Consider the following 12,392-nt stretch of genomic DNA (forward strand, 5'->3'; position numbering starts at 1 on the left):
AATTTTCTCTGTATTCCATATTTCTGTGAGGATTTTATGGATTTTCTGCGTGAGATTTGACCTTTGAGTTTCCAGGTCTTGGAGATGTCATCTCCTGGGGCTCTAATGTTTTTACTCGTAGTTGTTTTATAATCTGCTCTAACCCTGTTATTGAATGCTGTTCTGAATCTGGGTTTGGTACTGCTTTCGTGAAGTGTAATTATTCTTTAGGAATCTCACAGTTGAGGAGTTTATCAAAATAGTTTTTAGGAATTTTGCAGTTTTCTTCAGTATTTGTTTCCAGAGATCCGTCTGTTCTGTTCTTTTGAAGCAAATATTTGGAGGCTGATAATCCTTTATATTTTCTCCGAATATTCTGTAGAAATTTCTCTTGTTATTTCTCTTGCGGTCTTCCTCTATTTCATTTAGTCTATTTTTGTCATAAGCCTTTTTCACTCTTCTAATATCTTTCGAGGATTGTTTTTGGAATTTATGAAAATCGTACCACGTCTCTTTTGTTCTGTTACTGCTAAACTTTTCCAGGCCTGGATTCTACGTTCAATGGCAAGGTCACAAGTTGCGCTCCACCAGCTACTGTACCTTTTCGTTTCTTATGCGGTTGACCCCAACGCATTGAATTCTGAATTGTCTTCACTAGGTGTGTTCAATTTTATGTTGAACTTAAATTAATTTCTTCAATAATTTTGTCTTTATTTATCTTTAAATATCCTGGGTCTGATCTTATATTTTTTCTGTTTTACCTTTCTGTTTCTTGCTATTGGCCTAATTTTTACTTGTAGCAAATGATGGCCAGACTCGAAGAATCCTTTTGCGCGTTCTCACATTCAGCATTTCGCTTGTATTTTTATTTGTTGTGGCTACACGATCTATCTAAAATACTCCCCATATGTTTTTGGGCATTTTACATGTAGTGATGTTTAGATTTGAATTTTTAATTGCGTTGACATAATTTTTAATTTAAAAAAATGGTTCAAATGGCTCTAACAAGGGAACCTCCCCATCGCAGCCCCCTCAGATTTAGTTATAAGTTGGCACAGTGGATAGGCCTTGAAAAACAGAACACAGATCAATCGAGAAAACAGGAAGAAGTTATGCGGAACTATGAAAAAAATAAGCAAAATATACAAACTGAGTAGTCCAAACGCAAGATAGGCAACATCATGGCTAATCTGAAGACAGGAGCGCCGTGGTCCCGTGGTTAGCGTGAGCAGCTGCGGAATGAGTGGTCCTTAGTTCAAGTCTTTCCGCGAATGAAGAGTTTACTTTTTTTTTTCTTTTTTTAAGTTATGATCTGTCCGTTCGTTCATTGACGTCTCTGTTCACTGTAATAAGTTTAGCGTCGGTGTTTTGCGACCGCACCGCAAAACCGTGCAATTAGTAGACGAAAGGACGTGCCTCTCCAATGGGAACCGAAAACATTTGATCGCAAGATCATAGGTCAACCGATTCCTCCACAGGAAAACACGTCTGATGTATTCTATATGACAATGGTGATGGCGTGTGCGTCACATGACAGCAATATGTTGTCGACCCACCTAACTTGTACACTTGGCGAATGGGTAAAAAGATTCTTCTACCTTGCCCGATTTAGGTTTTCTTGTGGATGTGATAATCACTCCCAAAAAAGTGATGAAAACGTAAGAGTTTGTCACATAAACTGCAACAAATGAATGCAATAGTTTCACAGTCGCACAGTTTTCCAGTTTTCCCTGTGCTCTGTCAAAACATATGTTTTTAACGTTTTCAAATTTTTCCGTGTGTAGACCATCAAATCCTGCATATTTCCAAGGAAATCTGAACATGTCCTGGAATATTGGAGAGTGAATTTGATTATGTGTGAGTGCCTGAACTTTGATAATTGTCTGAAAATAAAGAAAACTTTTCACTCGAGGGCATACTTGAACCAAGGACCTCTCATTCCGCAGCTGCTCACTCTAACCACGGGACCACGGCGCTACTGTGTTCACACTCGCCATCATGTTACCTATCTTGCGCATGGACTACTCAGGTTGTATATTTTGCTTGTTTTTTCATAGTTCCACATAACTTCTTCCTATTTTCTCGATTGATCTGTGTTCAGTTTTTCAAGGCCTATCCACTGTGCCAATTTATAACTAAATCTGAGGGGGGTGCGATGGGGAGGTTCCCTTGTAAGTACTATGGGACTTAACATCTGAGGTCATCAGTCCCCTAGACTTAGAACTACTTAAACCTAACTAACCTAAGGACATCACACACAACCATGTCCGAGGTAGGATTAGAACCTGCGACTGTATGAACCGCATGGTTCCGGACTGAAGCGCCTAGAGCCGCTCGACCACAGCGGCAGGCTTAAGTTAAAATTTTGACAGTAATGTATGAGATGTCCTCCATTCTCGATGGTGCGTTTTTGTGCTGTGTGTGTGCCTGTGATTTGTTTGTACTACTTCTCTATGCCTAGTTGTGCATTGAAGTCTCCTAATACAATTTTAACATGTATTTCTGGTATTTTATTTGTTATTTCTTCCGTGTCTTCCCAAAAATCTTCGACTTCTTGTGGTTTCTTTCTGTTGTGAGCGTTTGTAGGTGCATGTACTGATGACTGTCTGGCTTTTGTTTCCTGATTTGAAGGTTATTTTAGATATTCTGTCTGATACTGAACTGAAATGTAGGGTGTTGCCTATGACTGATTTATGAACTTCAAATCCTGTGCCAAACATTGTTGGTGTTCCTCTTCTGACAGCCGGTTTTCCTTTGTATATCCTATAGTTCCCTGTGTTGAAGTGGTTTTCGTCTGTGACACGCGTCTCTTGTATTGCGAGTATTTTGGTGTGAAATTTTTCCCGAAACATCCGCAAGTTGTTTGAGTTTGCCTGTCTCAACCAGCGAATATTGTTTTCAGTATGCCAATATAGCGTTTTCGAAGAGGTTTCGAGAAGCACCGACTCTTCTCGTTTTCATGATGTTCCTGGTTCCCCAGAATCCGATGACAGGGAAAGCCCAGAATATTTTCTGGGGCCTGAGGCAGTGAATACTTTTCCTGTTGTTCCATCACGATTTTTTTCAAATTGAGGGTGATTGTGGTGATCTCTGTTGGACATCACAAATGTTAAAGACTTTTTTGTTAAGATCAAGACATATTTGTTGCAGACCTGCTGAGCAGACGCTGACCACTAGCCGCTGGATGCCAGAACAGACACGAATGAGTTTAGGTCTAAGTTAGTATTTGCTCCACTATGAGTATTTCATTTCCCCAGTACCATCCATATCTGGGAGGTTTTCTCCTATCCGCCACCTGAGGAGGCGCCAGATGGGGGCTCTAACAACCCCACACGGGAGATATGACCCAACTAATTATGTGAAAATCCTATACAATGAAAGTATCACGTTCTTCATCTTTTGGATCTGCAGCTGAAACATTTTTCAGCACCTCTGTGCCATCATCAGTGGGTTTTTGTTTATTCAGAACTCTAAAAATTGAAACTATTTATGCCTAAAGAAAATTTTTGTTCGTTTTGTCTCTTACATTATATGGTTTTGCAGGACCAACTGTATGGTGTCCTGCATTAATAGCTTGTCATCTGCAAACCAACCTATGTAAATGTAAATTTCATCAGCGAGTTAACACAGCCCTCGATTTTTAAAAACCTGATTTTGGCGTGTCAATATGTTTTGCGTGTATAATTGTTACTACTCAGGTTTTGTTGTGTCTGATTCTTCTTCTTTAAGGTTCCAATGACACTGCACACACATATTAATGTACTTTGTGTAATTTGTTTCTTTATAAACGCCTTTTTAATTCGCAAATCGGGGTGAGCACTGTGCAGTTGCGTTTCCTACCCCCGTCGGCGTTAATTTGTTCCCGAGAGAATTTGACGCCGAATTTAAATTTTGTTTACTTTTTCTCTCTCTTCTGTGTGTGTGTGTGTGTGTGTGTGTGTGTGTGTGTGTGTGTGTGTGAACTTTACAGAAAAGGCAACACAAACAGTTAAAAGAGCTTACATACACACACACACACACACACACACACACACACAGAGAGAGAGAGAGAGAGAGAGAGAGAGAGAGAGAGAGAGAGAAACCACATATTTTTAAATATCAAGGCATACATCGTATGGTTTTCGGATGACGTGCTATCAGTGCAGGACACCAGACAGATGGTCCTGCAAAACCATATAATGTAAAATCACAGTAAGAAGCAAAACGAACAAAAATTTTCTTTGGGCCTCACTTTGTTAAATCAATTGTGACATAATATATTTTCACTTATTGCAGTTTTCTATAAACAAAAATCCTCTGATGATAACACAGATGTACTGAAACATGTTTGGGCAAGAAGAAAAAACTGTGTGTTTGCAAAAAGGCGGAACCTATATCCTATGAAGACCTATCTTCAGTATCCAGAGACGGGAAGAGAAGTACGAGGGCGAGCTGAAAAGTGATGCCTTCGAAATTTTTATGTGAAAACTCTTCTACATTTCTGTCATTATGTCTACATATCTGTGCGTCAACGTAGTCACCCTGGTGACGAACACATTTCTTCCAACGAGAGACCGGGTATGTTGATACCGTCACTGTAGAACGTTTGACTTTGTTGACGAACCCACAACTTCACTTCTGCTTGCAGTGCTTCATCACTATCAAAGTGAATGCGTCGAAGGCGTTCTTTAAGTTTTGGAAATAGATGAAAATCGGGTGGGGCCAAGTCGGAACTGTATGGGATGATAGAAAACTGTGAACCTAAGTCGTCGGTCTGTTGCAGAGTTTGCAGCTATCGTGTGTGGTCTGGCATTGTCATGCTGAAGGAGAGGATGCTCCATGTGTGGTCGAACTCTTCGAATACGAAACTCGATTTTATAACACGCTGTTTCCACGCACCTACATACACCGGTGTCCAAAATTAAAGCAACCAACTATTGTTTCTCCGTCCTGTGTCTAATTCAAGATATAATCATACAACCTGTCAACAGATGTCCGTACGATCGTGTTCTGCATGGAAGATGGCATCCTGGTCAACGGACCACCACGCCAACGATGACATCAGGCCACCTATCAAACAGGATAATGTTTGCCGAGTGATCCCACATTTACAATCGCTGTGTACACAGTCACAGACAGGGCAGTATGTCACAGAAAAGGCGTGTATCAGGCCGTCTGTAGTGGAGAGCCATGCAAAGAATGGAAGCAGCAAACTGATGTGGCCTGATGGCTTAATGTGAAATGTTCTGTTATTTTTCTGATGTGGCGACAATTTATAGAGACCGAAACTGTATCCCGAAGACCAGGGCGGGGCCAAGCACATGCAACATAAGGAAGAAAAAAATGGTTCAAATGGCTCTGAGCACTATGGGACTTAACATCTGAGGTCACCAGTCCCCTATAACTTAGAACTACTTAAACCTAACTAACCTAAGGACATCACACACATCCATGCCCGAGGCAGGATTCGAACCTGCGACCGTAGCGGCCGCGCGGTTCCAGACTGACGCGCCTAGAACGGCTCGGCCACACCGGCCGGCATCAGGAAGAGAGAATCGTTATTTTATAAGGGCACAACGGTACCGGCTTTGTACTGCATGGCATCTGACCTCGCAGCTTCCACTGGATGTGTTGTATCGAAGCAAACGGTGTACAGATGGCTTTGCCAGAGTGGCCTTTATTGTCGGAGACCTGCTGTATGTGTACCTCTGACAGGTCTTCACAGAAGGGAACGTCTAGAGTGGAGCCGTCAACATGCCACCTAGACGGTCGAACAGTGGGTCAATGTTCTTTTCACAGATAAGTCCTAATTTGGTCTGGAGAGTGATTCTCAGTGGATTCGCATCTGGTGGAAATGTGGAACACGGTTTCGGGACCCAACCCGTTGTGTAAAGAGACTGATATCGAGGATGATATGGTGTGGGCAGGGATTATGTTGACCACTCGAAAACCTCTTCATGAAATTGTGCTGTTAAATCGGCAAAGTTTAATTGCTCTCAGGTATCGTGACGAGATCTTGGGACCTCATGTGCGGTTGTTGCTGGGTGCTATGGGCCCAGAGTTCTTATCGATGGAAGATAATGCTCGACGTCATAGAGCATGGGTGTTCATGTTTTCTTGGAAATGGAAGATACTGCACTCCTGGTGCGGCCTGCTTGCTCTCCCAATTTGAATCCCATATAGCACGTCGGATGCGCTAGGGACATGGATTACTTCACGTCAGCATCCACCAACCACTCTCCAAGACTTGCGAGCAACGCTACAGGAACAATGGGCGTTATTGCTTCAACATGAGATTGATGACACCATTCACAGCATGCCCCATCGTTTGTCAGGCCTGTATGTCTGTCAGAGGTGGTCACACCCCATACTGAGCGCATTAACCAGTTGTCGGAATGTGTGTGTAGATCCGTTAAGTCGAAAAAAAAAGAAGAAAATTTTTGTCTACCGTTATGCATGCTGCAGTTCTTCATGTTGTATATTCTTTATATTGTTTCTACTTTACGGTCACCTGATTATAGTGTTTCGTGGCAAAGTAAACGCAATTTAATTTTGGATACCAGTGTAGTTACGCTACACACAGCCATGTTACATACTCCATGTTACAATTCGAAGACCTTTAACGATAGAGGGCTGCAAATGTGTAAAGTGAAGAATAAAGATGTAAAATCTCTTATTTAAAAAGCATTGATCGTTTTCACATAAAAAATTCGGAGGCATTACTTTTCAGCACGCCCTCGCAAAAAAAAAAAAACTGTATGTATATACATAAAACATCTAGTCCTGAGTGTATATAAGATAAGGCCGTTAAAGTTCAAGCAAAACTGGATCTCAGTTAACTGATATCATCAGTGTTTCATCTCGTACAGGAACATTCCAAAACAACCTAACACAGACAATAGTAAAACCACTGTACAGACGTGATGATACACAAGACTCGAAAAACCGTAGACAGGTCTCACTATTACCTAGCTTTGCTAAAACAACTGAAAGTATCATCCATGAAAAATTATCTACCTTTGAATAAAAATATAATATTTGTTAATCCTCAAATTGCCTACAGGAAAAAGAAATGTACTGAATTTGAACTTGACTTCTTGAAGCAAGCCCTTAATGCTGTAGACGATGATGATTTATACCGTGGACTGTTTATACCTTTGTCTATGACTTTGATTTGATGAACCACAATTTACTGCTTAGGGAATTAAACAAGTATGGTATCCGAGGAGTTGCCTATAACTGGTTTTAGCTCATACCTTTATGGCAGATAAAATATGGTATAAACGTCATGAAATAAGAAATTACTTATCACGTACAGGAAAATTAGTTAAGACGTATCCCAAGGCACTCTATTAGGCCGTATGTTATGTTTGATTTTTGTACATCATTAACCATGTCAGCTGTCAGTGGCAGAGGCAATATCATTCGCAGATGATACTAGCCGTCCTATTGAATGTCACAATTATGTTGATCTACAGCAAAAGGTCTCCGCGAGAACAGAAGAAGTTGAAATATTGTTTAACGCAGCGGTAGTCAACCTGGTCCCTACCGCCCACTAGTGGGCATTCCAGCTTTCATGATGGGCGGAACACGCTCGGGGAATAAAAATATATTTTCTTTAGGTTTTCATAAAATTTTGACATAAAATATTTGGTAAGTAATTGTTATTATAGGCTTTACTTGCTGCAAATCTGCTTTATAAATTTTGTACTTTACTCTCTTTTATACTCTCGTATTTTACTCTCTTACTTTATAAAACACCATTACTGTAGAACTTGAGGGCGGTTAAAAAATTTAACTACAAACAGAGATACACAGGAGGGCGGTAGGCAAAAAAGTTTGACTACCCCTGGTTTAGAGACAACCTGTGACTCTCCTGTTCTTTAAAGAATCGAGCTCCCATGTATAAAACAATTTCAAAATCTGATTACTTTGCAAGTGAGTTAATGCGTTAAATATTTGACGTGAAATACATAAGCGAGCATAAGTTTAGATAAGGGTTGAAATTATATGGTTCAAATGGCACTGAGCACTATGGGACTTAACATCTGAGGTCATCAGTCCCCTAGAACTTAGAACTACTTAAACCTAACTAACCTAAGGACATCACACACATCCATGCCCGAGGTAGGATTCGAACCTGCGACCGTAGCGGTTGCGGGGTTCCAGACTGAAGCTCCTAGAACCGCTCGACCACATCGGTCGGCTTGAAATTATACCTCAAGTTTGTTGGAAGTCCCTAATTGCTCTCATTATAAAACAATGAATGAATATAATCTGGGTAATTGGCGCTCCATTTTGAGCATAAGCTAGTTTTTCACTCATCTAAATTTTTATGACGTCATATCTCCTGAACTGTGTGACGTACAATGATATAATTTTGCTCGTGTATTTAGTGGTATACGCTGCTGCCGTCCGTAAGATATTTTTCGAATAGAATCTGTATTAAAGAAGTAATAATGAATGTCATGTCTGATGCTGAAGTCTGACTGCATGAACAGCGAAAATGCAGTACGCGAAAATATTTTTTCCTTTCATCAATTTGTGGGGTTGTCAGTGAGAAAACGATTACTAAGGGTTTGAAATCGTGTATTAAGTTTGTTAGTAGTCGCTAAGTGCTCTTGTTCTCAAATTGTGGATGAATAAAATCCGGGTATTTGCTCGCTGTCAGTTACGCAGTCTCAAGATAAGAAACCGCTTCTAATTGTTCCACAATGCTGGATGTACTCTCTTATGACGAGAGGTGAAACACACAACTTCAATAGGCGGCAGGCTGACGGATGCAACAATGCCCAAGGAAGGTATATTGAACATCTCCTGTGAGAAAGAGTTGCATGTGGTATGCTGGTGTGTTCTGTTCGTGTGTCTTCCCCGTGATTAATGAGTTGGAGAAAATGAGTTGTAACCTAGAAACAAAACATTTCCAGACCACTGTTTATATAACATAATTTCTTCGTCTACGTGTGAGAAATGTGTCCTGCAATTTGTGCCTTACATTTTTGTTACACCCTGTGTACACATTACCAATACATTGACCCATCAGTTGGCAGTGTTGTATATAGGACCCAGTCACAATATTGTGATCAGCTGTCAAAAGCCTGAATAACCACCTTTCGCAGCGCGAGACGTGAAGAGAGTCAATGAGGTCATGAAAGTAACCGACAGGGATGTGCAGCCATGCCGACTCCGGTGCCGAGGCCAGCTGCGCTAGGTTTCTAGGTTGATATCTGCGGTTCACATATACACTCATGCTCATAAATTAAGGATAATGGCAGAATGTGGTTCAAAAATGGTTCAAATGGCTCTGAGCACTATGGGACTTAACTACTGTGGTCATCAGTCCCCTAGAACTTAGAACTACTTAAACCTAACTAACCTAAGGACATCACACACATCCATGCCCGAGGCAGGATTCGAACCTGCGACCGTAGCGGTCACGCGGTTCCAGACTGTAGCGCCTATAACCGCACGGCCACTCCGGCCGGCGCAGAATGTGGTGCCACACAGCGTGGCACTACACAAAACTGGCGCTAATAGCATAGGTACATAGGGAACACACTCGATACAAATCTGTAAGTCCACGGTATGGTGATAAGTTGAGAAAACGGTCCCGAAACACATGTGCTACAAAACGCCACTGTTTTCTGGGCATGTACCCGACATCAATATGGGATATGACAACCATGTACACGTACACAGGCCGCACAACGGGTTGGCATACTCTGGATCAGGTGGTCGGACAGCTGCTGGGGTATAACCTCCCATTCTTGCACCGGTGCCTGTCGGAGCTCCTGAAGTGTCGTAGGGGTTTGAAGATGTGCAGCGATACGTCGACCGAGAGTATCCCATACGTGCTCGATGGGGTTTAGGTCTGGAGAACAGGCAGGCCACTCCATTCGCCTGATATCTTCTGTTACAAGGTACTCCTCCACGATGGCAGCTCGGTGGGGCCGTGCATTATCATCCACCAGGAGGAAGGTGGGACCCACAACACCCCTGAAAAGGTGGACATACTGGTGCAAAATGACGTCCAGATACACCTGACCTGTTACAGTTTCTCTGTCAAAGACATGCAGGGGTGTACGTGCACCAATCATAATCCCTCCCCACAACATCAAGCCACGACTTCCATACAGATCCCTTTCAAGGACATTAAGGGCTTGGTATCTGGTTCTTGGTTCACGCCAGATGAAAACCCGGTGAGAATCGCTGTTCAGACTATACCTGGACTCGTACGTGAACATAACCTGGGACCGCTGTTCCAATGACCATGTACTGTGTCCTTGATACCCGGCTTTAACGGGCTCTCCTGTGACCAGGGGTCAGTGGAATGCACCTTGCAGGTCTTCGGGCGAATAAACCATGTCTGTTCAGTCGTCTGTAGACTGTGTGTCTGGAGACAACTGTTCCAGTGGCTGCGGTAAGGTTCCGAGCAAGGCTACGTGCAATACTCCGTGCCCGTCTACGGGCACTGATGGTGAAATATCGGTCTTCTTGTGGTTTTGTACACTGTGGACGTCCCGTACTGTAGCGCCTAGACACGTTTCCTGTCTGCTGGAATCGTTGCCATAATCTTGAGATCACGCTATGTGGCACACGGAAGGCCCGTGCTACGACCTGCTGTGTTTGACTAGAATCCAGTCACCCTAGTATTCTACCCCTCATAACGTCATCAATATGTGTTCTTTGAGCCATTTTCAACACACAGTCACCATTAGCACGTCTGGAAACGTCTGCACACTTACTCGCTGCACCGTACTCTGACATGCACCAACACACCTCTGCGTATGTGGACTGCTGCCAGCGCCACCGTGCGACGACCGCAAGTCAGATGCACCGCATGGTCATACCTCGAGATGATTTAAACCCGCAAACCGCCCACCAGAGCGTTGTTTCACCATGTATCAGCATTATCCTTAATTTATGATCATGAGTGTAGTATAACAACAGCGCACTACATAGAGTGAGTTTAGTTTTTGTTATGTCAGTAAAGTCATGTTGTTGAAAAGTTATCTTTATTATCTTTTGTTCTCACTAACGCGTTAGGTCGCACATCATCGTTTTGGTGGTTCAGGTGGTATTGTGTGGTGAGGCATAATGCTGCATGGGCGTACTGAGCTCCAAATCTTTGAACACGGTCAACTCACCGGTCAACGGTATTGTGACACTATACTCCTTCCCTGTGTGCGTCGTTTCATGGGTGCATTCTACCCTGACTTCATTTTCATGCGTGAGAATGCACGACCGTATCGAACAGCGCAGGTGGAGCTCTTGACTCGAGAGAAAATTGGGCGAATGGACTGGCGTCACTTTCCCCCGACCTAAATCATACCGAGCACGTGTGGGGAGACATACTGCAGCACATTCTCATGCCCCAACGACCATCCGGAAGTTGTCAACCGCGTTGGTGCAGGTATGTAACGCCGTACCACAAAAAAAAAAAAAAAAAATGGTTCAAATGGCTCTGAGCACTATGGGACTTAACATCTAAGGTCATCAGTCCCCTAGAACTTAGAACTACTTAAACCTAACAAACCTAAGGACATCACACAACACCCAGCCATCACGAGGCAGAGAAAATCCCTGCCCCCGCCGGGAATCGAACCCGGGAACCCGGGCGTGGGAAGCGAGAACGCTACCGCACGACCACGAGATGCGGGCCGTACCACAAAAACTTCTGGCATGAGCGCACGTTGCACAGCGCACAGTGCTCTCCGTGGTGATCAAAAAATGGTTCAAATGGCTCTAAACACTATGGGACTTAACATCTGAGGTCATCAGTCCCCAGGACTTAGAACTACTTAAACCTAACTAACCTAAGGACATCACACACATCCATGCCCGAGGCAGGATTCGAACCTGCGACCGTAGCAGCAGCACGGTTCCGGACTGAAGCGCCGATAACCGCTCGGTCACAGCTGCCGGCCTCCGTGGAGATCACAGAAACATGTCCTGCCTTTTGTAATACGTAGAGGACCATCATAAATCGAGGATACTGCAATGTAATTATTGCGTTTGAATAAAAGTGTCGTTTCTGTTCATCTCATTGCGTATTCCTTTCAGTTGCCTTCTGTACTCTAGCAGTTCTTTCTACGTATGGTCCAACTTTCATCGAGCTATGTTACTTGAAAATTACATATCATACGAACGTTAATTTCGTGTTTAAGTTTTGTACACTAGTGTAGACTGCATGGTGTTATCGAGAAGAAAATAATATTAATGAGCTTTATATATATATAAGAAAAACGCCGAAAAGAACAAATTATTGAATTACGGGGTTGTCACATTAACAAGAATCTAGCAAAAGTTTCTAAGAGTATAGTTAAGTGACTACTTAAGATTGGAAATCAGTGTTGAACTGCTTAACAACTGCATCCCACTGCCCAGCCCACCATCATCTTCCCGCTCCCAGACATGGTAACTTAACTATATTG

The sequence above is a fragment of the Schistocerca serialis genome, chromosome 3 (assembly GCF_023864345.2).
Source record: "Schistocerca serialis cubense isolate TAMUIC-IGC-003099 chromosome 3, iqSchSeri2.2, whole genome shotgun sequence".
In the NCBI taxonomy this organism is placed as follows: Eukaryota; Metazoa; Arthropoda; class Insecta; order Orthoptera; family Acrididae; genus Schistocerca; species Schistocerca serialis.